Genomic DNA, 27,112 nt, shown 5'->3' with positions numbered 1-27,112 from the left:
ACAGGCCCTGCTCTATTTATCCTCTAGTGAGCTCTGGTTAGTGTCAGAGCGCCGGCAGTGAGAGTTATCTCCCCCACTTTACCCATGAGCCTTCTGCCTGTTGTGACAGATAAAGTGGAAAGTTTGACTCAGTGCTCAGTTTGTAAAGATATAAGTGCCAGGACCCTCATCAGAAAGCCATTTCTGTTTGCATCTCCCATTGCCACTTCCAGCACTGCCAATTACAGTAACAACATGACTACTATGCATCACACTCCTGCAATTGTGACAATTCAAACAATCCCACGCCTCCAAAGCTCTAAAAATGGCTTTAGTAGCAGGTATTAGTCATTTTTAATGTATTTTGAAATTTAAAAAAACTGTTGTGGTGCTGAACTCTAAATTAGACAAACAGTGCCAACATGTGACAGACTTATAAGTGCCAGTGTTGACAATTAAGTCCCGATACCGAGCTCCGGAAACCACCAGCTCAAATTAAGAACTGGTTGACTCTGGGCTTCCACCATACTGTCAAAGGAAACCCACAAAAATCTGCATGGTAAACCCACTCTACATTAATATTAAACTTAAAGTTTATATGCAAAATACACTCAAAATGTCCAATTGTAAAGGGAAGGACATACACCTTGAAAAACAAGGTGTAACAGGGAGTACTCCTACATATCAGAGTACTCTGGTCTCATGTCCTGGTCCATCTTGGGACTTGTAAAAGAGAAAAAGTGCAAGACAAGGGATTTAGTGGAAGGACAATCAGGAAGGGGATAGGGGTATAAAACAAAAAAACTGTCGTCTTCCACTAAACTCCTACAAAGAAAAAGTCAACCCAGATTAGAAGAACAGCACTAGCAGCTGTAATGGGGAGCTGAGCAGGGATGAAAATGCCCAACAGCCTGCGTCTATACCACATGAAAGGAAGAAACAAAGCTGTTCTAGAATGAGGCTTACCCCACCAGGCTTGATGTTTAAGCATTGTTGGAAAGTGGATTATTGGTAAGGGCAGGTAAGTACTTACGCCAAGTACTAGGCCACTAACCTCCACTGAGGTCCAGTTAGGTCTCAATAAATTAAACCCAGCTCAACCCTTGGTAGCTTGGCAACGAGCGACAAGGCTTAATTTAGGAGTCAAGTGGGTAAAGCATTTAAAAATCACAAAACAGTAAATAAGTAAAATATAAAAAACAATAAAAATCCAACACCAATTTATAAAAATAGATTATACATTTATCTTTAAAACAATACCAAAACGACAAAAAGCCAATGTAGGGAACCAGAAATATGAATTTTTAAAGATGAAAAGTAATTCTAGTGCTTGGAAGCAAATAGCACTAAAAAGATTAAGAAGGTCACACTGGACATGGACAAAGTCCAGAGTTCAGGCCACCCAATATGTAACACTGTTACACTTACTTTCAGAAGTGGCTCTTGATACAGAGGCCCTGGTTTGCCTCTTGGGGTCTGAGACTACACCTCTCACAATAAACCTCTTCAACTTATGGAGCTGTTTACAACAGTTGCTCCAAATGTCTCCAACCTTCTGGATCTTCTTCCAGAGTTACCTTTTGGGTCCTTGAAGTGTCCACAACTTGTTCCAAGATTCCAGAAGCTCTGAATTGCTCCTTGGGCGTTGGGACTACAATTCCCAGAATGCACCTGGTCAGAATCCTCAAAAGGACACTGGTCACCTGGGCTCTTCTTGCAGGACTAGATGCAGGGGACTCTGGGCTGCTCCTTTGTAGCTGTAGCTTATAGGGAGTTCACTCCTGAAGTTGCAGAAGCAAGGCAAAGTCTTTTCCTTATTGAAGCCCAAAGTGTGTAGCTGGTGCAGTCCTTGTGAGGGCAGTGTCCAGGTGCAGGCCAGGGTTCCAGCAGGGCAGTCCTTCTTCTCCAGAATCTTCTTCCAGCAGGGATCTGAGGTGTGGGTGCAGCTCTGCCATATTTATCCTTGCTCCTGGATTGAAAAGCAGTGGGGAGCAACTGTCCATTCACAGGCAGGCTCCTTCCCCCTTTGATGACCACTTACTGGGAAGTGTGGCAAAAATTAATCCCAGGGAGCAACATTCTTAAAAAATCCAATATGGCTGAAACTGATTTTTGGAGGTTAGAACTGGCTGAGCCCACCCACTGGTGTGGCTAAAAATCCTAAACACACCCCTCTCCTAATCTAATCAAGAGGGCACCTGATTGTCTGGGGTTGCAGGAAATGGGGGAGGTCCTGAGCATCTCCAAATGTCCTTCCCTGCCTTTGAAGACCAGTTTGGCTAATCCCCACACATCCTGTTTTACCACCTTTTTAGGCAGATCTCATCCCCCAGGCACATCCTTTCTGTTCACCCCAGGCCACGTCAAACCTCCTCAAGGCAGCCTGGCCAGGCTGCAGAGGCTGGCTATTCAGAAAATGGCACTACAGAGCCAAAGTTGGCAACTATCAGGTAGAGTTTTAAAACTCGTTTCCTGAACTAGTTATATTAAATCCAACAATGGCAAGTTGTGGGATTTATTATAACAATTAATTTGATACCAAACTCAAGGTATCTGTCTCTTATGGGGACTTTGTAAATTAAAATAAAGTCTCCCCATTTTAGCCTGTGGAGGCCATTCACTACAGTGAGGGAAAACTAATTTAGCTATTTTAGCTCACCAGGGCTTATAAAACAATTTTTATAATGCCCTTGCTTATAGTTACCTGCCACCCAACCCTAGGGGCACTTGGGACACTTAGGGGTGACTTCTATGTAAAAATAAGGTTGTTTAAGGCTTTGGAAGTTCTTTTAATTCCAAAGTCGAATTTGCATATAACTTTAATTTAAAAGCAGCCAGCAAGGCAGGCCTGCCTTTAAAATGACCCTGGGCACCTCAGCAGTGCACCTATAGGCGCACCTCCTACATGCCCGGTTGACATGGTCAATTATAATTAGCCTAATTTGCATACTTATTTTACACAGGGCACAAGTCCTGTGACTGGTTTGCAGTACCCAGGGCACCATCAGAGTCAGGAAAACACCAGCAAAAAGTGAAAAATAGGAGCAAAAGGTTAGAGGGCCTCTGCAATCAGTCCTATTTTCTCACAGGCACCACCTTGATCCAGGGGGACTGAAGTGTCCTTAGGTGGGTCTAACAAACACAGAAAGGGGACCAGGCAGGTTACGCCTTGGGAAGGGCAATTGAGAAGAACTCAGAGCACCTGGTGGAGGGTAAAAGGCTCAATAAATGGGAAAGTGAACGGACACTGGGGAAATCTACAGTACATGCTTTGAGAAGGCAAAGCAAGAAGCTTGTAACTGCTTAGCGGCTATCACTTACAGACAGGAACCATTTAAACTGGTAAAAGTCATGTGCTAAGTTAAGATTTGCAGGAAAAAGGCATTGAAAATACATTGTTCAACTGAGGTATAAATAATATATGTAAATATTTTTGAGAAAATACAAAGGGGAATAGATACAATAAAGTGTATAACCCCATTCTACCACTTACCAGGTGGGACCGAGAGCCTATTGAATTGGCTACAAGAAAGAGTAAAGTTTATTTCCTTGAAGAAGGAGTACCAAGCAAACAGTATTACCCTAAAGACAGCAATCCTAAAGACTGTGATGGCCCTTACATCTTTTTGTTCTTTGAACTATGCTTGAAGATTAACAGTTGGCAACAGTAATAGATCTTTCTTTCAATACATCAAATAAGTCAGACTGTCTGTACATGGAAGAACCCACCACACAGGGCTAATAGAGTGCCAGGTTAGCTTTTTACACTTCAAGGAATTGTGTGTTGTTGGTGGCAGACAGGTAACCTCCGGAACACACTACCAAAAGCATAAGGAACCTCCATAACCACCTCAAATTCAGGAGGCCTGTAAATACCTGTCTCATCACAAAAAGATGACTCACATATCCACAGGTTACCTGAGAGGTGGACACATTGTCATCATTCCACTTTCCTCTACTGCAGTCAGGATATAGAAGCTGCTATAAGTTGCCATGATCCAAGACCTCAGAACCTCTTGCAAGAAATCAATCTATTATGGGCTACAACCCGTACTCCACCAACCAATCATTGTATTAGTATATCTACTTACCTACGGGAAATCAGTAAGCATGGACAAAATTTTATCAATATGTTGCATCTTTATCGAAACTCTTCCCACAAAACAAATCTAGAAGCCCACACCAATTCAACCTTGAACTACAAATAAATTGGTCTGCTATTCACAGTCAGAAAAATATGCAAAATGCACACGTACCTCTTGCACCTCTTTACATGACTCTTTAGGTGCAGCAATAAGTCCACATCATCACATTTGTAAAATTCTCAACCTCACGCACACCACCAAACGTTGTACCTAATAGTTCTCTCTATTAACCAAAATTTACGAACCAAGCAGAACAAGAGTAGTTTCCTACTTTTCCAAACAGAAGAACTTTGCAGCCTCATCAAAGTATTAGGCTTTATACAGTTTCTAGACTACAACAGAATACTTTCAGAAATTGAGTCCAAAAAGATGATCAAACTACTTTCAACAATTGTGGACCATGAATAAACAATGGATATCCATGGTTTGTCAATGAGCATAAATGATAAAACCAGGGTTTAAGTGTGTTTTAGTCTTTTAGTGCTATGCAAAATCCATCTCTAGTTCCTCCCAACTGGATTCAATGTATTGGGATTAACCCTCTGACCCTTGGAGGTACAGTATGTTGCAACTGCTTACACAGTGGTCAGCATAAAGAACAACAGACTGAGGGATTTAAGAAACTAAGGGCCATATGTACAAACACATTTTTCTATAGACATAGAATGGGTAAAAACCTTTCATACATCTGGCCCTAAATTATGTTTGCCTGAAGAAACTGGAAGAATCACTTATATCTTTGTGCTTGTACTGAATTATCATTTCTCATTCCAATATACAAGAGAACACCACTCTTATGTGAGCACAATCTAGCACTGTTGCTGATACAAGTGGGTCCTTCCTGTCCACTTTTCTATCATAAATCATAATGATAATTGCTATGTTTGTGAAAACATATTTTCGCCAAATAGCTCCAAAGAAGAAAATACTATGGGCCTCATTTACAAGCCCTTTGCACCTCCGCTGTGTCATTTGTTTGACACAGCGGTGGTGCTAGCAGTATATTACACTACTCCATATTTACAAAATGATGCATTGGACCCATTGAGTCAGTTTGCAAAGTCTTGCCTCACATTATACCTGAGCCAGGTGTAATGAATACAGGGTATGCATTCGCAAGGAAAAGCCACACAGAACTTACGCAGTGAAATTTACACCATTTCACTGCTTCATTCTGCAACTTCAATGCGTCAAAATTTTACTGCCTGCTCAGAGAAAATTGACGCAGGGCTTTTTCCTGTGGGAGATTCTTCGCATTGCTGGAGTTGCGTCAGTTTATCGCAGCTCTTCCAGCAATGTGTGAGTTTAGCACCAACAGATGCATATGTGAAAACATGCGCCATGGAGCTCTGTATTGTAAGTTCGGTGCATCCATAGCATTGTTAGAGGATGTGCGGGAAGCGCAAGAAATCTGAGGCATCGCTTCTTATTAATGAGGCCCTAGATATATTCAGCGTATTAGAACACTTTGTCATAAAAGTCCATTTACTGGTTAAATTGTTCTGAGTTTAAAATATATAGTGAACCAAACAAGCCAAAATAATTGTCATTCACATTTACACATCGTATCTTTTTGTTCAAGACATGTTTTACTGTCTGGTTTATAACAGCAAAAGATGAAACATACTTCCCATTAAAGTGTGTGCTTTTGCACCCTATTCTGTAGGCAGTGGTAAAGCTTTTAATGGGAGAGGCAAACAACAGGAAACAAGTAAGTGAAAGTAGTCCCTGACTGATGACAGTATCACACTTTCCATGCCACATGATGTATGTCAAAGAAAATTAACTGAAACTATATGGCCAAAACCGAGGTACTCATCTTTCATCAAGATCTTTATTGTGTCCTCAATGGAGGAACAATGAATTATTCCTTTTTTGTATTCCTGCTAAATCAACAAAATACCAGTGGATCACTTTTGCTCAAGATCTTTGTTTCACTGAACAGGTTATTTGTTTTTTATCTTCAGCTTCTCATATCAGTTTCAGCACATATGACAGGCATATATTGGTTCCATATGGCCAAGCAGTGCATCTTTAAGGCACTCTGGGGGTCATTCTAACCCTGGCGGTCCAAGACAGCCAGGGCTAAAATGACGGGGGCACCGCCAACAGGCTGGCGGTGCCCCGCTGGGCATTCTGACCGCGGCGGTTCGGCCGCGGTCAGAAGTGGAAAACCGGCGGTCTCCCGCCGGTTTTCCGCTGCCCAAATGAATCCTCCATGGATGGAGGATTCTGACACCCCATACCGCCATCCTGTTCCTGGCGGTTCTCCCGCCAGGAACAGGATGGCGGTATGGGGTGTCGCGGGCCCCTGGGGGCCCCTGCAGTTCCCATGCCAATGGCATGGGCACTGCAGGGGCCCCCATAAGAGGGCCCCAAAAAGAATTTCAGTGTCTGCTTTGCAGACACTGAAATTCGCGACGGGTGCAACTGCACCCGTCGCACCTTCCCACCCCGCCGGCTCAATTCTGAGCCGGCGTCCTCGTGGGAAGGTAGTTTTACACTGGGCTGGCGGGCGGCCTTTTGGCGGTCGCCCGCCAGCCCAGTGTAAAACACAGAATAGCCGCAGCGGTCTTCCGACCGCGGTGTGGTATTCCGGAGGGGGGAAGTCTGGCGGACGGCCTCCGCCACCCACCAGACTTAGAATCACTCCCTCTGTTTTGATCAACAGGTGTGCTATGAAAAAGGCCTTGTGTTCATAAAGGAGCATGCAGGTTCTTATGCTCATTCTTGTATCTTTCACTCCAGCTCTGCCAATTTTTAAGTATTACTTTTGTTAAAATATCTCATATAGCAGAATCTGCCTTCTCAAATCTGGTTGCCAAGCAAAGAAACCCACTTCACCCCATCTGTGGGGGAACCTATTTCTTGAAGGAATAGCTTCACTTTCTGGAGTGGAAAGTGCTGATGTCACGCCATTGCCAAGACCTATGGTCAGGTAATATCATGGAAGACGCCAGCTGCCAATCCTCTGCCTCCCAAGATTAAAATGTATGGGTACTTCACATGCTGAAAAAGTACTGTAATTCAAACTCAGTGGAAATATGGAAGAAAGGGTAGGAAATAATGAAATACTCCAACACACTAGAAACAATACTACAATTTAGCAAAAAACTACAACTAGCGTAGATATTAATCGATATTTTTGAATTATGCAGATAAATATAGTACCTTATGACAACTGAGACAATCTTATTCTCACAGCTGTATGTGACATGGAGTCTTGACCCACACTGTAAGCCAGATAAGACTCAAGACAGTTCTGTAGAAGAGATGATGATGTGCAGGAAAAATAAAACAAAAAGCATGGCATAGGTAGCATCAATTGGTTGACAAAGAGGGAGGAACCCGAAGGTAAGTGGCATAATATCAAGGATTACTCTCAAGAGGAAGGACAGTGATGGATTGAGTGAATGCCCATTGGAATGGACCTGAATTTACATTCCATCTCAGACATAGCTGCACTAAGGCCATTGCAGTACTGGATTAGGATTTGGTCTACCGATACCTTAGCCCCATATAGAACATGGCTGAGAACGTTGTTAGTTGCCCCATCAATTGAAAAAATCACGTGGTGCAGTTACGTCACAAATACTTTTATTAAACCCGGGTTGGGCCTTTATTTGTCAGATCCTTCTCCTCTCCCAAAGGATGCTACGCAGATCCTGAAGAATGCATATTGGTTAAGTTTGCAAGTAGTAGAGCTAGCACCGGTTCCTTCCGCCAGTATGATGGATAGTTTTTTATCAGCTAAGTTTCATTATGAATTGGAGCACTATCTGGATATGATCATAACACTCTCAGCACATGCACTTTATATCAGATTCAGAAATGGATCTTTACTGTTACGTGTTCTCACTTCCAGATGGAACCAATCTGATAGTCAAATAGACTCTTGCCCGATGGGTTGTAAAAGCAAAGAGTGCATTGCCCATGTTCTATTCCACTGTCTTGCGTATTCCAAACAGAGGGCTCGCTGAATTAGTCCACTTTGCAAATCCTTGGGTCTCAGGGATTGGCACTCCGCCCTTAGGATCTGCAAAACGAGCCCTCACAGGACTGTGGCATGTGCATTGGCAAAGTTCTTAGAGGCAATTTAGCACATTATAGCCAAATCCTTGAGAACTAATGTATAATTCTTATTCTGTAAGTTCATAACTGTGCTTTGACCAAAGATCTGTTTCTAAAAGGGAGAATGTAGTCATTAGTAATGTTTGTCACACATTGATTTTTGGAAAGTGAGGCATAACATCGATGGCAAGTCATTTGCTGCTTCTTATGAGGGATTGCTCCCACTACTTGGTTTTAATATTGACTCCTTGTGGTTTTGTATATATTATATTTTTACCTCTATTTTAGATTTTGTGTACAATGTATATTATGAACTTAGATGAGCCATTTTATCATGTAGAGCATGGGTACTCGCAAACATTTTCCCAGGGGCCATAAAGTTTGGTCTGTGATGTGCCTGAGGGCCGCATCAATGCCAACGGAATGGTGGTCGGGCAAGAGGGTTGGGAGGACTGGCGGTTAAGTTTTGGTAGGCGAAGCAAATGATATACATTTAGTGGCTGAATTGAGCAATATGAAACTTGAAAACCTGGGATTAATCTTGGCTTCCCCACTTTTGCAAATTGTGTGATCCTAGGCAATTGCTTAACACTAGGTTCAGGGTCTGCATTGTACAAATCTGTTCCTGTGTTTGATTTAATAAACTATAATGCTGTTTATCTATAATAGTAACCCAGATCACTCCGAAAGTGCACATAACATCTGACTCGCTTGTTTAAATCACTATAGGCGTATTTGTCAGGGTAGAGGTGAAAATTTATGTTTCTAAATTCTTGTTTGAAAAGTATCACATTAAATGAATACTTCTCATTGTACTGATACAATAAATTATACTTAGGTGAAATGGACTGTATGTAAACTTAATACACTTTTTGAATTTTTAAGTGACTTATCTTTTTACACTTTTGCTGCAAGACATCTTTAAAAATGAACTTGCTTCTAAAGTGAAGCTCAGGGCTCCCTGGTTACTTCCTTTCCTTAACACCAGTTGACCTTGACATAAACAATTGTCTATTTACGATCGAGTGAACAGCAACCCTGTACTCCTGTAGTCCAGGGGGCCGCATATAAAGGTCAAGGGGGCTGCATGCGGCCCCCGGGCCGTACTTTGAGTATCCATGAGAGGATCCGATTGTTTTCCTTTGAAGTTTTTTTACTTAATAATACTGCTTGTGTAAGATGTGCTTTTATGGTATTTTGTACCACTATAAAGCTGAATTGAGTGAATGCAATAAACCCATCAAGAGGTACAGTTGCCAAGCGACTTGCTACTGTGAGTTTTTGTTCCTTTATACTTGGGCTGCAACTTCTCACCACAGGTTAGGTGACAGGCATGTTCTAAGATTGGGAGGTACCCATGTAAATGAACTGTGTCAGTTGGAAAGGTAGGATGATACTCAGTAAAACACCTTGCCATCGGATCCCAGTCAAGACCTTTTTTTTAAAAAACGTTTTTCTTAAGTAGAAGAGTCATTGCACATAAATACATTGGATTACTCAGTTATACATACCAAAACTGCTAGTAGAAATTCATCTACAATACAATAGGAAAGTACACATAGCTGAAGCTGGACAAAATAAGGAAACCCTTCCCTAAATCAATTCATTCCGTACAAATTCATACTAATGTCATAATCAAGGGATACTGCAGCAAAGGCAGTATAATACCATAACTAATGAGTTTTATTGGGTAAGTATTTCAAGATCTCAAAAAATGTTTGTGAAGAACCAATTATAGCAGCATATCAGCTCTTGAATAGTTTAACCAATTGTAGCTTGCTGAACCACAAAGTAAGTGACAGTACAGCCTGAGTTTTCCTATTTTGTAATATTAATTACCTAGCTACCAACAGGGCGATAAATGCAAATTGTTGCTGCCTTACAGGTATATTTAAACTCTGTGGTACTAATCCAAATAGGGCCCCACAGGAATCTGGATCTAAGTTGACCTGCAACTTCTGTTTTAAAAACCCGAAAATCTCATTCCAAAAGTATTGAAGATGGGAACAAGCAAAACACATATGAAGCTAGTCACTTTTTGGATTTGAACATAGCTGAAACCACAGGATGCATATTAAGAACATGCTTCAGCACATAACAAAGCATCACTTTACTAAAGAAGGCAATTTTTCTAAAACTTGCCGCACAAATTGCTCTGCTGCTGATCATGTTGTAGAAGCCCCAACTTCTGAGATCTATTTGTTCGCTGGTTACAGTAGTGATGGTGCTTAATAATTGTGGTATAGCTTCCTCTGACAGTTTCAAATGAAGCAGGTGATATGAATTGCATTAACCCTTGAGATGGGAAGTGAAGAATGCCTTACTAATATCTTGTGCGGTTCGAGACAAGTCCTGCATGGTCTCATGGTATCACAGATCCTTCTTTGACAAAATTTGCCAACAAAGGGCACCCAACCTCTTCCCATGTCCGAATTATGGATTTATCTAATGGTAAACCTATCTGAGAGGAATATTTTAGCTGTAAGGATAAATGGATCCAAGATGCCTTGTATCTGAAACTCAAATTGTGAGGAGTCTTATACCTGGTAGGCGTCGGAAGCCTGGGTATTTTTAGAAACGTTGCAAGTACTAGCTGCACCAAACATTTTACTGAGATAGATACAGCTGGAGTAATCTCCGGAGTTGGAGTTTAGCCAATTAAGCAGAGCAGCTTGACAATACATTAGATACTTGGTAATGCCAGTCAACCATCTTCTAGGTCTAATTGTAGTACTTGTGCAAGGTTTCTTTCCCTGCCATGTGAAACATCTCAAATGCGACAAAACTCATCCAAATAGGATTGTGGAACCTTAATTAGGACATCAATGAACACAAAGATAAACAAGGGGAGTAGGGCCATTTTGACTAATGCAACAAGACAGACAATGGTTGATGCTAGAGACTGCCACTGGTTTAATAATCTGCAAACTTTGCTCATGATGGATTTAAAATTCACTCGGAATAACGTGGAAGGACTAGAAGTAACATAAATCCCCAAATATCTACAGGGAGTGCAGAATTATTAGGCAAGTAGTATTTTTGAGGATTAATTTTATTATTGAACAACAACCATGTTCTCAATGAACCCAAAAAACTCATTAATATCAAAGCTGAATATTTTTGGAAGTAGTTTTTAGTTTGTTTTTAGTTTTAGCTATGGTAGGGGGATATCTGTGTGTGCAGGTGACTATTACTGTGCATAATTATTAGGCAACTTAAAAAAAAAAAATATATACCCATTTCAATTATTTATTATTACCAGTGAAACCAATATAACATCTCAACATTCACAAATATACATTTCTGACATTCAAAAACAAATCAGTGACCAATATAGCCACCTTTCTTTGCAAGGACACTCAAAAGCCTGCCATCCATGGATTCTGTCAGTGTTTTGATCTGTTCACCATCAACATTGCGTGCAGCAGCAACCACAGCCTCCCAGACATTGTTCAGAGAGGTGTACTGTTTTCCCTCCTTGTAAATCTCACATTTGATGATGGACCACAGGTTCTCAATGGGGTTCAGATCAGGTGAACAAGGAGGCCATGTCATTAGATTTCCTTCTTTTATAACCTTTCTTGCCAGCCACGCTGTGGAGTACTTGGACGCGTGTGATGGAGCATTGTCCTGCATGAAAATCATGTTTTTCTTGAAGGATGCAGACTTCTTCCTGTACCACTGCTTGAAGAAGGTGTCTTCCAGGAACTGGCAGTAGGACTGGGAGTTGAGCTTGACTCCATCCTCAACCCGAAAATGCCCCACAAGCTCATCTTTGATGATACCAGCCCAAACCAGTACTCCACCTCCACCTTGCTGGCGTCTGAGTCGGACTGGAGCTCTCTGCCCTTTACCAATCCAGCCACGGGCCCATCCATCTGGCCCATCAAGACTCACTCTCATTTCATCAGTCCATAAAACCTTAGAAAAATCAGTCTTGAGATATTTCTTGGCCCAGTCTTGACGTTTCAGCTTGTGTGTCTTGTTCAGTGGTGGTCGTCTTTCAGCCTTTCTTACCTTGGCCATGTCTCTGAGTATTGCACACCTTGTGCTTTTGGGCACTCCAGTGATGTTGCAGCTCTGAAATATGGCCAAACTGGTGGCAAGTGGCATCGTGGCAGCTGCACGCTTGACTTTTCTCAGTTCATGGGCAGTTATTTTGCGCCTTGGTTTTTCCACACGCTTCTTGCGACCCTGTTGACTATTTTGAATGAAACGCTTGATTGTTCGATGATCACGCTTCAGAAGCTTTGCAATTTTAAGAGTGCTGCATCCCTCTGCAAGATATCTCACTATTTTTGACTTTTCTGAGCCTGTCAAGTCCTTCTTTTGACCCATTTTGCCAAAGGAAAGGAAGTTGCCTAATAATTATGCACACCTGATATAGGGTGTTGATGTCATTAGACCACACCCCTTCTCATTACAGAGATGCACATCACCTAATATGCTTAATTGGTAGTAGGCTTTCGAGCCTATACAGCTTGGAGTAAGACAACATGCATAAAGAGGATGATGTGGTCAAAAAACTCATTTGCCTAATAATTCTGCACTCCCTGTAATTGGGCGGCCATGTGCAAACTGAGCCCACATTTCAACCGGAAGAACAGAAGAAGATGAATTGAAAAATAAAGCTTCATCTTTAGAGTGATGAATCTTATAGCCACCAGTGTGGGTAAATTACTCAATTTTGGCAAAAGCATTAGAATTGTTACCTTCCTCTGAGCCCAAATATAAAATCATATCATCGGTGAACAATTTCAGTTTCGCCACATTCTCAATTGGGGGCCAAATCATGGCGTTTTGTCTCAGCGCACAAGCTAAAGGCTTGGTAAAGAAAAAAGCACTGGGACGAAGAACACCCCTGTCTTGTGCGTTGCCTAACATTAACATGGCCCACTGATGTATAATTGATAACAATTTTCGCCTCAACTGCATTGTAGAGACAGTGCAGGAGACTGACAAAATGCAACGGGAACCCACACCTGGACAAAACTATGAATAAAATGTCCCATTGCACCAGGTCAAATGCTTTCTCAACATTTAACATAGTGATAGCGGCCTTATTTTGATTCACTGAAAAAGTCAATAGTCTGAATCAAATAGTTTGTATTAGTTGATATTAATCTTAACCAGGAGCCTGGATTTTCTGGGCATTCCCTTTTTCAAAAAGCTAGTGATCACTGCCTCGGTGAACCTCTTGCGGGGAACCTTACCTTCTTACAGCTCATTATAGATGATAACCAATATGCTACGTAATTGTTGGCTAAATAATGTATAAACCTCTGCTGGTACACTATTGCACCCAGATGTTTTAGCGCTCGGGAATGCTTTATTGACTGATTTGACCTCTACTCCAATTATAGGAAGAATGTGCCTCTGATAAAACTGCCATCGTAATGTATTGCAGACAATTGTTGACACTTTCTGGTGCCAGTGCATTTGCTATTTGCTACTGAATCAAGCTTTATTAAGCTGATCTCTAGCTTCATGTGTATTAGATATGACAGCTGCAGTGTCTAAGACACGCTGCTAGAATGCAGCTTTAGCCTTGCATGTCTTCAGAAGCTATTCTTTGTAAGAGATTACTTCCCCCGAATAAAGGCCCTATACAGGCAACATACAGAAAAAGAAGAAGCGGTTCCCAAGTTCATTTCCAAAAAGTCCCCCAATGCATTGTGAATATAGTCAACCCAAGTAAGGTCAGTTAAAGGCCATCTTGTGCTATAAACAGCTCAATTATAGTTGCTGAGTGATCAGAAAAGGCTGACGCTAAAATCTCTGCCATATCTGCACGTAAAGAATGAGATATCAGAAAATAACCTATACAAATAACCTATACAGAAGGCCGACCTGATCTGTTTAGAAAAACAACTATGAACTAAAGATTCAAATAAGCTAGATCACGTCTCATTCTGTCCAAAAAGAGACCAGATTTGGGCTTATTTTGCTGTTTTTTGACACAAGAGCGATCCAATCTCACATTCTGAATGACATAAAATTCCGCCAACCTCCTACAAGTTGTGGCCAGGTCATAAGCAGCTTCAAGGGCAAAGGTGTTATCTTCTATGGCACCGTAGCAGCTAACCAATTTGAGAATTTGATGCTGAATACAAAGATGGACCCAAATCCACCTGGCCTCCTCATCTCGAGGCACCTGAAGCACTTGCCACTGCAGCTTCTTTAAAATGAGTACTATTACCCCTCTAACTGCGGCACTCGCTGATGCAAAAAATGTGTGCAAGATGTATTCAGGTAAGCTAAGCTTAGGTGATGAGGTTTTTAAATAGACCTCATGAAGCTTAGGTGATGAGGTTTTCAAATAGGCCTCATGAAGAAGGATAACACTAGCATTAAACGCTCTAAGTCATGCCAATATAGACCAAAATGTAGGGCCTGATTACGACCTTGGCGGAGGGGATTAATCTGTCCTAAAAGTGACGGATATCCCGCCCGCTGTATTACAAGTTCCATTATGTCCTATGGAACTTGTAATACGGTGGACGGGATATCCGTCACATTTGGAATGGAGTAATCCCCTCCGCCAAGGTCGTAATCAGGCCTTTAGTCTTGTTATTGATACCATTAAAGTTACAAGAAACTATTTTAACAATTTTAGCAACCATACTCACTTCCTACTCTTTATCTTTTTTACTATGCCACCCTTGAATGTGGCTCTCTAATACCACAATCAAGTTGTATGGACAGGGCACCCTACCTTGCAGATTTCTAACTAGCATACCCCAAAAATACCTCAACATGCTCTCACTACTTCTTTTTACTATTTTGCTCAAATGCCACCTTTCCCACTCCTCAAAAAGCGCCCCTAGGGTGATCTGGGTATCCGCCGTTATGGTCCCTGATAAACCAGCCATCACCCCTTCCCCGAGAAACCCACCGAACCATATCTGCTTGTGACTTCTGCCCTAAGATAGATGCGTTGGCAGAGCACCCAGAGCTGCTTACACAGGCAGTAAGGTGTTCATTGCCGGGCCTGCTGGTGACAACTCTAACCGTATGGCTGGTCACCTTATTCTGATACCCGATAAGAGATGACTTCATCTTACTTTTTCTAAAAAATCTCTAAAGATTTCTCAAGAGTTCCCAAGACCTTAAAAATGCAAATTGAATGATTCCCAAGACCTTAAAAACACAAATGGACGGGATTCAATGACGCAACCTGAGCTTCTCTAGACATAGAGAATAAGGCATACCTCCTCTTCCTAAGTGCTGCTAAGTAGAACTACGCCGGTCATTCCTATTTAGTGGCTGCCACTGCTAATAATTTATAATACGCAACTTTTGCACTCACTTCAAAAAAGAACATATTCAAATCAAAGTGGTATCGACCATTGTGGGTGACCGTAAGTTTAAACTGTTGAATCACTCCTTCCTGAGCTACAGCTTGCATAAATGAGTCATTCATGGACTTAAACTTCTTGCGCCGATAAGCACTGGATAATGACATATAAGAACAGATATGAAATTTGAAGTTATTCTTAGTTTGAAAAGACTTGGTATACAACGCTTTATTAAAGATTTGCTCTTTGATGCAATAATATCCAAGTTCACAAGGATCATTCTTGGGTATTTGGAATTACAAGAAAGGTAGCCAGGGACCCATTGGGCATGCATGATGGTGAGATCCTGAATTGAAGCTGAGGAGTCAAGATAGCATATGATGTCACCAACGCTGCCGTAAGCTCACTGACATCCTGGCCTTTCTTCAGGCCTTTTGGTATACCCACAAAGCGGAGATTAGATCTACAGGCTCCATCTTCCATCTCTTCAAGTTTATACTTAAGACCATCAATATCTTCCCTGGACTGTACCATTGTGGTGTCAAGCTGATTAAAATTGTCCTCTAGATCTGAAATTCTCTGTTCCGCTTAGGCCAAACGAGCATTACACTGAATCGGAGTCTGGTTTAGTTGTAACAGGCTAAATTAGAGAATAAGGGAGCACACAGGAGCCTGAAGCTGCCTGAGAATCACAAACTACACCCATAATAAGTGGGTTGCTTCCGCAACCACCAGCAGAGCTAATGCTCAAAGGAGTGGTGCCTATGAACTACTCTCAAGGAGCTCAGTCTCCACCTTCTGACTTTAAATACTAAACACTGTCAGTAGAATCCTAGATTTTAATAATAGCCCCCAGTTTCAAGCTAGGGTCAATCGAAATTAGAGGCTGAAGTGAAATGGCAGTAATATTAGGAGCATACAGCGCATAGCGAGCACCAAGTGGTGCATGATTATGATTACTGACATGCATTTTCAGTGGCATTTGTAGTTGTGTCAACCCACCTTACAGCGGAGGATATAGCAGTGAAGCAGTGATGCGTAAGTGTAGGTGACCACCACTCCAGGCTGAAACACTGCAGAATTGCGACAGCCGGCTTCTAGGTTTCAGTGCTGGCTTGGAGGCTCCAAACATGGGGCAAAACTCAAAAGTTGGAGAGGGTCCAATTTTGCTAGTCTCCTGTGTAAATGCCTTGATTATAAAATGGGGGACTTAGCCAGAGGACAAGGACCCAAACGTCCTCTAAAGAAGAGAATGCAAAGTCAAAAAGAGGTAAAGTCCCACTCAAGAGTTCTTGAAAATATCAAATTCGAAGTTTATTGCAATACTTATTCCAACATTTTGCTTCCAAACATTCCAAGAAAGTCACTTCATTTCCTTATGCGAAAGCATTTCCTTTTTACAAAAGCAGCATCCAATCAAATAGCGCAAGAAGAGAGAAGGAAAAAGCCAAGCCAACACGTGTTTCGCCCTCTCTGGCATTATAAGCCGGGGCTTTTTCAAGGCTGAAACACCGTGTAGGAGTGGATTACGCGACTCCCTCACCATCCTCAGATCCCTCTCAAAATGTTGGAATAAGTATTGCAATAAACTTCGAATTTGATATTTTCAAGAACTCTTGAGTGGGACTTTAACTCTTTTTGACTTTGCATTCGAGGCTCCAAACATGTTTCCCTCAGCCTGTAATCACTGAGGTGATGCTCAGGATTCATGCAAGCCACATTCCATGTTGCCGCCAGCCGTAAATGCTGCACCTGGAAGTGCTCAGCTATTGAGCATGATGAGAGCTCTTACAAGGTTTTCAAGACCTTATGATGCTAATAGTGATGGTTTTATTATCGGTTAGAAGGCAGCTGGGACATTGTCTAAAATGTATAATGTAGCTGTTTCCATCCTGCAGCATTATTTGAAGCCTGATTGATAGTAATGCAAAATATGGTTGGCAATGATATGATCTTGGAGTTGTGCACTGACTGCATTTTAAATGATCTTGCTGATGAAGTGTATGTGAGTGAGGGGCTGGGTGTTGGCAAGACACCAGGGCATATTGTGGGTTTCTTCAGGAGTGGGAGGACCTGGCTGGTCTTGAGAACCTCTTTTTATGTTATGTGTATTTGTCTAGTGCACAACTCATTCAGGTGCATTTTCTGGCACTGAAGCATTTGGGGCTAAGTGAAAAGCCAGGTCTTAAGTTTCTTGCAGAATTCAAGAACTGAGGAGGAGGCTCTGATGCACAGGGACAGGTTAATCCAGGTATAGGATTGAGGTAGGAGAAATCACAACCAGTAAATCTGGTTCTGCGTATGTGTTGTGGAGGGTGTGCATTCAGAAGTCCGGCTCAGCAAAGGTGTCTGGTAGGTCTGTGAAAGCTTAGGCAGTTCTTGAGTTACATGGGGCCAATGTTGTGTACGGTTTTGTATGTGTGTGTGTAAGGAGTTTGAAGAGTACTCCTTTGTGGCTTGGCAACAAGTGGAGTTCTTTGAGGTACAGTGTGATGTGAATGTGGGCTGGGAGGTTAAGGGTAAGCCTGGCCACAGAGTTATCTACATTCTGCATTCTTATGGTCAGTTGAGCGTTGATCACAGCATAGAGGGCCACATGTAGCAAATTTCAGATTGCAAATTCTAATGTAGGATGGTGTCCCTGACACTATCTGCGATTCGCAAGGGGGTTGCAAATGCCCACTTCATGAATAATCATAAGGTGGGTCGCAATTTGCGACCCCCTTGCGAATGGCGGCCCTCACAGGGATGGTGGCCTGCTGCGGACAGCAGACCACCATGTCTGTGACTGCTTTTCAATAAAGCAGGTTTTTTTTTGTAATGCAGCCCGTTTTCCTGAAAGGAAAATGAGATGCATTACAAAAACAAAAAATGAAATGTTTTCGTTTCGTTTTTTCAGAGCAGGCAGTGGTCCCTGCCTGCTCTGAAAAAATGTTTCACAGTGCCATTCACAACGGGGAAGGGGTCCCATGGGGACCCCTTCCCTTTTGCGAATTGGTTACCACCCATTTGAAATGGGTGCAAAATGCGATTGGTTTGCGACCGCGTTTGCGGTCACAAAACAATCCTACATTGCACTGCGAGTCGCAGTTAGGAAGGGAACACCCCTTCCTAATTGCGAGTCGCAGACCCGTTTTGTGATTCGGGAACCAGGTTACTGAATCGCAAAATGGGGTTTGTGCATCGCGATGTGCTTTTTGCACATAGCAAACAGCGAAATTCACTGTTTGCGACGTGCAAAAAGCTACCTACATGTGGCCCAGAGTGCTTTGCTGTAGTCCAGCTTGATGGTGATGAGATCTTGAGTGACAGTTCTCTGTTGGAGGGGAGCAATTTGAAGATCTTCTTGAGCACTTGAGGGTACGGTAGTTGGCAATGAAGACTGCATTCACTTGGCCAGGAGGGGTGTTACTTCGAGTTCTGAAGGCTATGAGGTTGAGTCCCAGAGTGAGGTGTCTTAGCTGAAGATTACTACTCTGTCTTGTCTGTGTTGAACTTGAGGCAGTTGGTTTTCATCCATCTGGCTACTTCAGTCACAGAGGTGAAGAAACTGGTCTGGGCATTTGGCGTCTTATCGGAGAGGGAGAGCATGAGCTAAGTGTCATCAACATAGGATATGATGATGATTCAATAGGTGTGCATGATGCTGGTGAGTGGGGTCATGTGGGAGGCACTGATGATCATCAGTAATGGTGAGAGGGATTTACAGAGCAGCTTCAGATGAAGGATGACCATAAGACCGCCTCATGATAGGACTTGACTTTGAGAGAGCTGTAGGTGTTGGTGAGGTCTGTGAGAGACACTGGCACTGATGGTCAAGTTACATTGACCATCGATGTAGTGGAGTCAATGTAGGTGTCCAGTGATGTACCAGCATATGATGAAGTAATATACAACTGAGATGAAGCATCCAAAGTTCTGTGGTACTAAATTGGCTTTTTATTGGTCAGAACAACTACAAGGCAATTTTTTTATGCCACGATGTAACCAAGGAACTAGAATGAGCCCTCATAAAATTACAAAAATCCCATGTGACAGTGACTGCAGAAAAGCTTAAAGATACTTATTCAACTGAATAGCATAGGAAAAAAAGCATTTACCTGTGTCTAGTTGGCTTAATTTACATTGCACATTTGAATCAAGCACATAATGTTGTAGGAAACTGGGTTATTAAATACAGGAGAGAAGTGCCATTCTTCATGTGAGCTGCGTAACGATCTGCAAGCAGTCCACTCCTTAAAAGGTTAACTAATTTCTATGACAAATCTCTTTCTCATGCTTGGCATTTTGGCTCAGGCAGCAACACTTTCCTCACAGAAAAACAGGTGTTATGTATGCAACAACTATTTTAAAATATATTACCATTAAGAAATGTAAGAACTTGAAACATTCATACCACGTTAGCTAAGATAATAAGCACTTAATAGATACAGTGTCATAGAAAGTAAAGGTAATTCATTGTAAGGATCCATAGTTATGGAAAACATGAATTGTAGTGCTTATTGGTATAAATAAACCTTGAAAAAAATCAAAATGATTTGTCTTTTACGAATGGGCACTAAAAGGTAGCAGTGTATTAGGTTTAATCTCTGAAGGGATGCACTAAGCCCCCTTTTGTTGAAATATTTGCAAAAATTGAGGTGAACCCAATAACCCTTAGACCTGGGTAGATAAACATAAAGAACAATATCTTGTCACAAAATGGGGGAAGTGTATGCCTTGACTTCCACGGCAAAATTAATTACTCAAGCAAAGGAACCACATGTATTCAATTCAGTATCCTTATGTTTATTCATATTTTATTTCTTTATTCTATATTTCTTCATTCTTTAGATACAATTCCACATGTTGAAATTGTAAGAGTCTTTCTCAACTCAAACCATTCACTTCCGTCTTGTCCACTGGATTTCTCTGCAGCAGCAGTTTCCATTGTCCATAGGAGCTTCTCCACTGCCTACGCACAAAGAAAAAGGTTCAGACAAGTAAGCGCAAGAATTGTCTGTTTCCATAATCTTTTCACTCTCTAGCACCAGGAAACAAGTTCCGCCTGGGCAAGCCGGCTTCACTTGCAAGGCTTGGACCTCCGTATTCTTGTGGGTTAGCAAGAGGCTAGTGCCAACAGCTGTTGGAGCAGCTTTTTGATTCCAGGGATTCAAATCAGAGTTGAAGAAGACTCTCACCTCTGCTAACTGCTAGGAAGTAAGAATTTCTTCAAAGCAATAAGTAGGAACTCTTCTTTTCTTTGGTTGCAGTCAATTTCTTGAACGGGTTAAGCAGAGCATTTCAAAGAGTGAAACCTGGGAGCTATTGGTGATAACCTCTATGTCAACTGGAGTAAAAGTTGCTGGCTTTTCCTCCCCGATAGTGCGAGGAAATATGACATAGTTCCTGTTCTAGGGATAGACTTTCAGGTAAAATTTAACCCATGGTCCTTTAGCCAAAATAAATCCAAAATAGAGGGTTACTTAGTACCCAGCTCTCCCCTTCTTCAAAGCTCCATCCTCAGCTAACATGGTTACGATAGCTTTTGATCTATGAAAATCATCACCCCAAAGCTCTCGTCTGCTCCAGTAAGCACACAGATTTTATCACTGGAAGATCAGATGTACCATTATGTTTTCGGTTCCTTATGCCCAACTTTGTAAATGATTTTATATCCAAATTTCTGATAACAAACTGCAAATAACTTTAGAAATACTTTAAAAAATCGAATGCAACCGTGCTAAAATAGGCATTCATTTAATCATAACCACCATATACCATTTTGGAAATGTTTAAAGTGGTAGGTTTATCCAAACTTTTTCTAATTTACCAAAATCCCCGTTTTCCAAAGCTTCACTCACTTTACACAGCTCAACATCCTCTTCCAATGCTTCTTTCCATTCTCACTCACTTATATCTCCACTAGTAATTTCACACACGCTACTAGAAATGTCACAACCAGAGTCCTCTAAACCCATCATACATTCCTGCTCTTCTTCTGGCATATTGACATTTACCAATCTCGACAGACAATCTGCACTAACATTCAATGCTCCTGGTAAGTATTCTACTTTGAACTTGAACTCTTGTAACCCAATAATCTACCTCCTTATTCTAGCAGAGATGCAATTTAAACCCTTGTTGCCAAACACTTCAACAAGTAGTTTCTGATCTGATAATACCACGAAATCTATGCCCAAAACAAAATGTTTAAATTTTTTAAGAGCCCAAAAAATGGCCAAGGACTCTCTTTCAATCACCGAGTAATTTTTCTCAGCTCATCTTAAAGATTTAGATGCACAAGAGTCATCACTTTCTTTCCCTTTTCTTCTTGCATTAAGACTGCCCCAAGACTCTCCCACCCTTGCATCAGTAACAATAAATGTTTGTCTGCCAGGTTTAAAAGCCTGTAAAGAAGGTGCACCTTTCAGCTCTTCTTTTATTTTCACAAACTCCTCCTCACACTCAGAACTCCATTTAAACTCTGTTCCTTTTTTCAATAGTTCCCTCTTTAACATACTTTCCTGCTAAGTTTTTAAGGTACCGTCCATAATATTTAACCATATCCAAAAATGAACTCACTTCTTCTTTTGTTTGTGGAGAGACTAAATTTCTAATTGTCATAACCAGATCACGTTTAGGTTTCACACCCTCTCCTGAAATCAAATTACCTAAATATTCAACTTCAGTCAAACCAAAACAAAATTTCTTCCTCTTTAACGTAAGACCTGCTCGATTTAAACACCCCAACATTTCTCTCACACGCTTATTATGTTCCGCCATAGTGTCAGCCAAAATCAATACGTCATCCTGATAACATTTCACACCTGTCAAATCTTTTAACACTCTATTCATAATGCGCTGAAATACTGCAGCTGCAGAAACTAGTCCAAATGCCATCCCCCTGAACTTATATGCACCAAAAAGTGTAATGAAAGCCGTCAACTCTTGCGAACTTTCTTCCAATTCCACCTGGTGATATGCCGATACTAAATCCAAAGTGGAGAAATACTTTGCTCCACCTAACATTGACAACATTTCCTCGATATTTTGAAGAGAAAACTTGCCCACAACCATTTCTTTGTTTAAAGTTCTAAGGTCCACACACAATCTTATATTACCATCACTGTTCTTTGCCACCACTATGGGTACCAGCCATTCCGTTGCTTCAACCTCTCCTATTACACCCAGTTTTTCCAACCTCTTAAGCTCTGTCAACACTGGCTCCTGTAAAGCCAAAGGAATTCTCCTCACATTTGCTACCACAGGAATGGCATCTTTCTTCAACCTTATCTTATGTTTGTAACTCTTGAGACATCCTAAATCTTCTGAGAAAACATCTGGAAATTCACGTGCAAACACTCTCTCATAATTATCCACTTCCTGCACCTGAACTTGCAGTTGAGCATTAGGATTTAGTATCACCCCCAACAGTCTTTGATGTGCCTAACTCTGTTGGATAGATAAATCTTCCCTACAAGATGTCTTCCTTGCAGCTCAAGATCACCCTCAAAGTACCCTAACATCTTTATGGGTTGACCACCATAACTTCCAGGACACACATCCATCTTCTTTAACCTTTTATCCTTCACTGATAATGTATCAAAACTCTGTTTAGAAATAATAGTCAACTGTGAACATGAATCAGAATGCATCAACATGCTTACTCCATCTACCATAACCACTTCACTGGGATGCTCACTGCAATTTACTTGTGCCTCAACTTGAAAAACTATTTCCTGTGAAACCTCCTTAACCTCCCTTATAGAATTACTATTGAAGTTCTCCTTTTTCTTATTACAACATTTATAAAAATGACCTTTCTTTCCACAGCTATTGCAAAACACATTCAACGCTGGACAATTACTTGCATTCGCCTTATGACCACTCCTGCCACATCTGAAACATTCCCCTTTAAACTTCTGCATCTCCTCCTACTTCTTCAAATCACTAACCTCCTTGCTTCTCACTTCACACACTATCTTATCAACCTTCATACCCTCAATCGGTGTAGCTTTCTTTACTTCACTCAACTCATTCACACACTTCAACATGTGTTCCACCCTTTTCGCCACCATAATGACTTCCTCCAACGGTAGTTCATCCTTCAACCATAACTCCTCCCTAATTTTGTCACTGCTGCATTTCAACACAAATTGGTCTCTAATTCTCTCATCCATCAAAGCACCCAAACTTACATGAAGCTGCCAGTTTCCTTAACCGCTTCTATGCCTTGGAAGAGATGATCTCGTCCAAGGCTACAGTTCCCCTGTGCCTTGGACGAGATCATCTCGTCCAAGGCACAGGGGAACTTGGGGGAGCGCTAGCGCGCCCCCCGTGCACCCCCCTCCCCCCCAAGGCGGGGATGGAAGGGGAACACCTTCCCCTTCCACCCCCGCCCCCCCGAGCCCCACCTGTGACGTCAGCACGCAAGCACGCGCTGATTTGTCACAGGCTGGAAGCTCTGCTTCCAGCGCGATTGAAAGAGAAATGCAATAGCATTTCTCTTTCAATCACTGGGGGAGGCCCAGAGGGGCTTCAAAGGGAAGGAAAAGTATTTCCTTCCCTTTGAAGTCTCTCCGAGGGTTTCAAAAGCCGGATTGCTTGCAATCCGGCTTTTGAAACCCCACTAGACACCAGGGATTTTTTTTTTTTAACTGAAATTCACATAAGGGAGCGACCCCTTGGGCAAGGGTCGCTCCCATGGGGGGCATTTTTTCGGGAAGGCCTTTTCTGCCCCCCCTGGGGGCAGATCGTCCTATTATTAAGCCGATCTGCCCCCAGGGGGGGCAGAAACCTCTAGGCACCAGGGACCATTTTTTTATTTTTTTATGTTTTATTTTATTTTTTTAGGTGGGGAGCGACCCCTTAGGCAAGGGTCGCTCCCCTTGGGAGAAAATTATATTTAGGCCATTTCGGCCCCCCTTGGGGGCAGATTGGCCTATATTGATGAGGCCAATCTGCCCCCAAGGGGGGCAGAAACCACTAGACACCAGGGAGTTTTTTCTTTGCGTGAATTTCACGCAAGGGGAGCGACCCCTTAGGCAAGGGTCGCTCCCTGGGGGGGCAAATTTATTTTAGGCCATTTCTGCCCCCCCTGGGGGCAGATCGGCCTATTAATAGGCCGATCTGCCCCCAGGAGGGGCAGAAACCTCTAGGCGGCAGGGGAAATTTTTTGGGTGTTTTTTTTTGTTTGTTTGTTTTGCCCTGGGGGGCAAATTGTATTTAGGCCATTTCTGCCCCCCTTGGGGGCAGATTGGCCGATTTTAGGTCAATCTGCCCCCAAGGGGGCAGAAACGACTAGGCACCTGGGATTTGTTTTTTGGCGCCAATGTCACGCAGGGGGAGCGACCCCGTAGGCAAGGGTCGCTCCCGGGGAGGGGGGTGGGTGTTAGGGGGGCAAATTTATTTCAGGCCATTTCTGAACCTCTAGGCGCCAGGGCAATTTTGTTTTAAAAGTTTTTTTTTTTGTTTGTCAGTTTTTTTAGAGATGGGGAGAGACCCATCAGGCAAGGGTCGCTCCCCTGGTGGGCAAATTGTATTTAGGCCATTTCTGCCCCCCTTGGGGGCAGATTGGCCGATTTTAGGTCAATCTGCCCCCAAGGGGGCAGAAACCGCTAGGCACCGGGGATTTGTTTTTTGGCGCCAATGTCACGCAGGGGGAGCGATCCCGTAGGCAAGGGTCGCTCCCGTGGAGGGGGGTGGGTGTTAGGGGGGCAAATTTATTTCAGGCCATTTCTGCCCCCCCTGGGGGCAGAAACCTCTAGGAGCCAGGGGATTTTTTGTTGTTGTTTTTTTTGTTTTTTTAGAGATGGGGAGCGACCCATCAGGCAAGGGTCGCTCCCCTGGGGGACAAATTGTATTAAGGCCATTTCTGCCCCCCTTGGGGGCAGATTGGCCTATTTTAGGTCAATCTGCCCCCAAGGAGGCAGAAACCGCTAGGCACCGGGGATTTGTTTTTTGGTGCCAATGTCACGCAGGGGGAGAGACCCCGTAGGCAAGGGTCGCTCCCGGGGGTGGGGGGGTGTTGGGGGGGCAAATTTATTTTAGGGCATTTCTGCCCCCCCCCCCCTCCCCCCGGGCCAACCGAGCTACAGGGCAAACTCCACAGGTAGGCACCTTGCAAAAAACACCTCTGTTTTCTGTGAAAAAATATGTTGGGTCCACGTTGTGTTTTGGGCCATTTCCTTTCGTGGGCGCTAGGCCTACCCACAGAAGTGAGGTACCATTTTTATCGAGAGACAGGTAGGCACTGCTTTTTATAAAAAAATGTGATGTGTGTACGTTGTGTTTTGGGCCCTTTGCTTTCGTGGGCGCTAGTCCTACCCACACAAGTGAGGTATCATTTTTATCGGGAGACTTGGGGGAACGCTGGGTGGAAGGAAATTTGTGGCTCCTCTCAGATTCCAGAACTTTCTGCCACAGAAATGTGAGGAACATGTGTTTTTTTAGCCAAATTTTGAGGTTTGCAAAGGATTCTGGGTAACAGAACCTGGTCCGAGCCCCGCAAGTCACCCCATCTTGGATTCCTCTAGGTCTCTAGTTTTCAGAAATGCACAGGTTTGGTAGGTTTCCCTAGGTGCCGGCTGAGCTAGAGGCCAAAATCTACAGGTAGGCACTTCGCAAAAAACACCTCTGTTTTCTTTCAAAAAATTGGATGTGTCCACGTTGCGCTTTGGGGCGTTTCCTGTCGCGGGCGCTAGGCCTACCCACACAAGTGAGGTATAATTTTTATCGGGAGACTTGGGGGAACGCTGGGTGGAAGGAAATTTGTGGCTCCTCTCAGATTCCAGAACTTTCTGCCACAGAAATGTGAGGAACATGTGTTTTTTTAGCCAAATATTGAGGTTTGCAAAGGATTCTGGGTAACAGAACCTGTTCCGAGCCCCCCAAGTTACCCCATCTTGGATTCCCCTAGGTCTCTAGTTTTCAGAAATGCACAGGGTTGGTAGGTTTCCCTAGGTGCCGGCTGAGCTAGAGGCCAAAATCTACAGGTAGGCACTTCGCGAAAAACACCTCTGTTTTCTTTCAAAAATTTGGATGTGTCCACGTTGCGCTTTGGGGCGTTTCCTGTCGCGGGCGCTAGGCCTACCCACACAAGTGAGGTATCATTTTTATCAGGAGACTTGGGGAAACGCTGGGTGGAAGGACATTTGTGGCTCCTCTCAGATTCCAGAACTTTCTGCCACAGAAATGTGAGGAACATGTGTTTTTTAAGACAAATTTTGAGGTTTGCAAAGGATTCTGGGTAACAGAACCTGGTCCGAGCCCCGCAAGTCACCCCATCTTGGATTCCCCTAGGTCTCTAGTTTTCAGAAATGCACAGGTTTGGCAGGTTTCCCTAGGTGCCGGCTGAGCTAGAGGCCAAAATCTACAGGTAGGCACTTCGCAAAAAACACCTCTGTTTTCTTCCCAAAATTTGGATGTGTCCACGTTGCACTTTGGGGCGTTTCCTGTCGCGGGCGCTAGGCCTACCCACACAAGTGAGGTATCATATTTATCGGGAGACTTGGGGGAACGCTGGGTGGAAGGAAATTTGTGGCTCCTCTCAGATTCCAGAACTTTCTGCCACAGAAATGTGAGGAACATGTGTTTTTTTAGCCAAATTTTGAGGTTTGCAAAGGATTCTGGGTAACA

The sequence above is a fragment of the Pleurodeles waltl genome, chromosome 4_2 (genome assembly GCF_031143425.1).
Source record: "Pleurodeles waltl isolate 20211129_DDA chromosome 4_2, aPleWal1.hap1.20221129, whole genome shotgun sequence".
In the NCBI taxonomy this organism is placed as follows: Eukaryota; Metazoa; Chordata; class Amphibia; order Caudata; family Salamandridae; genus Pleurodeles; species Pleurodeles waltl.
The sequence above is the reverse complement of the archived record's forward strand: the minus strand, read 5'-3'. Positions refer to the sequence as shown.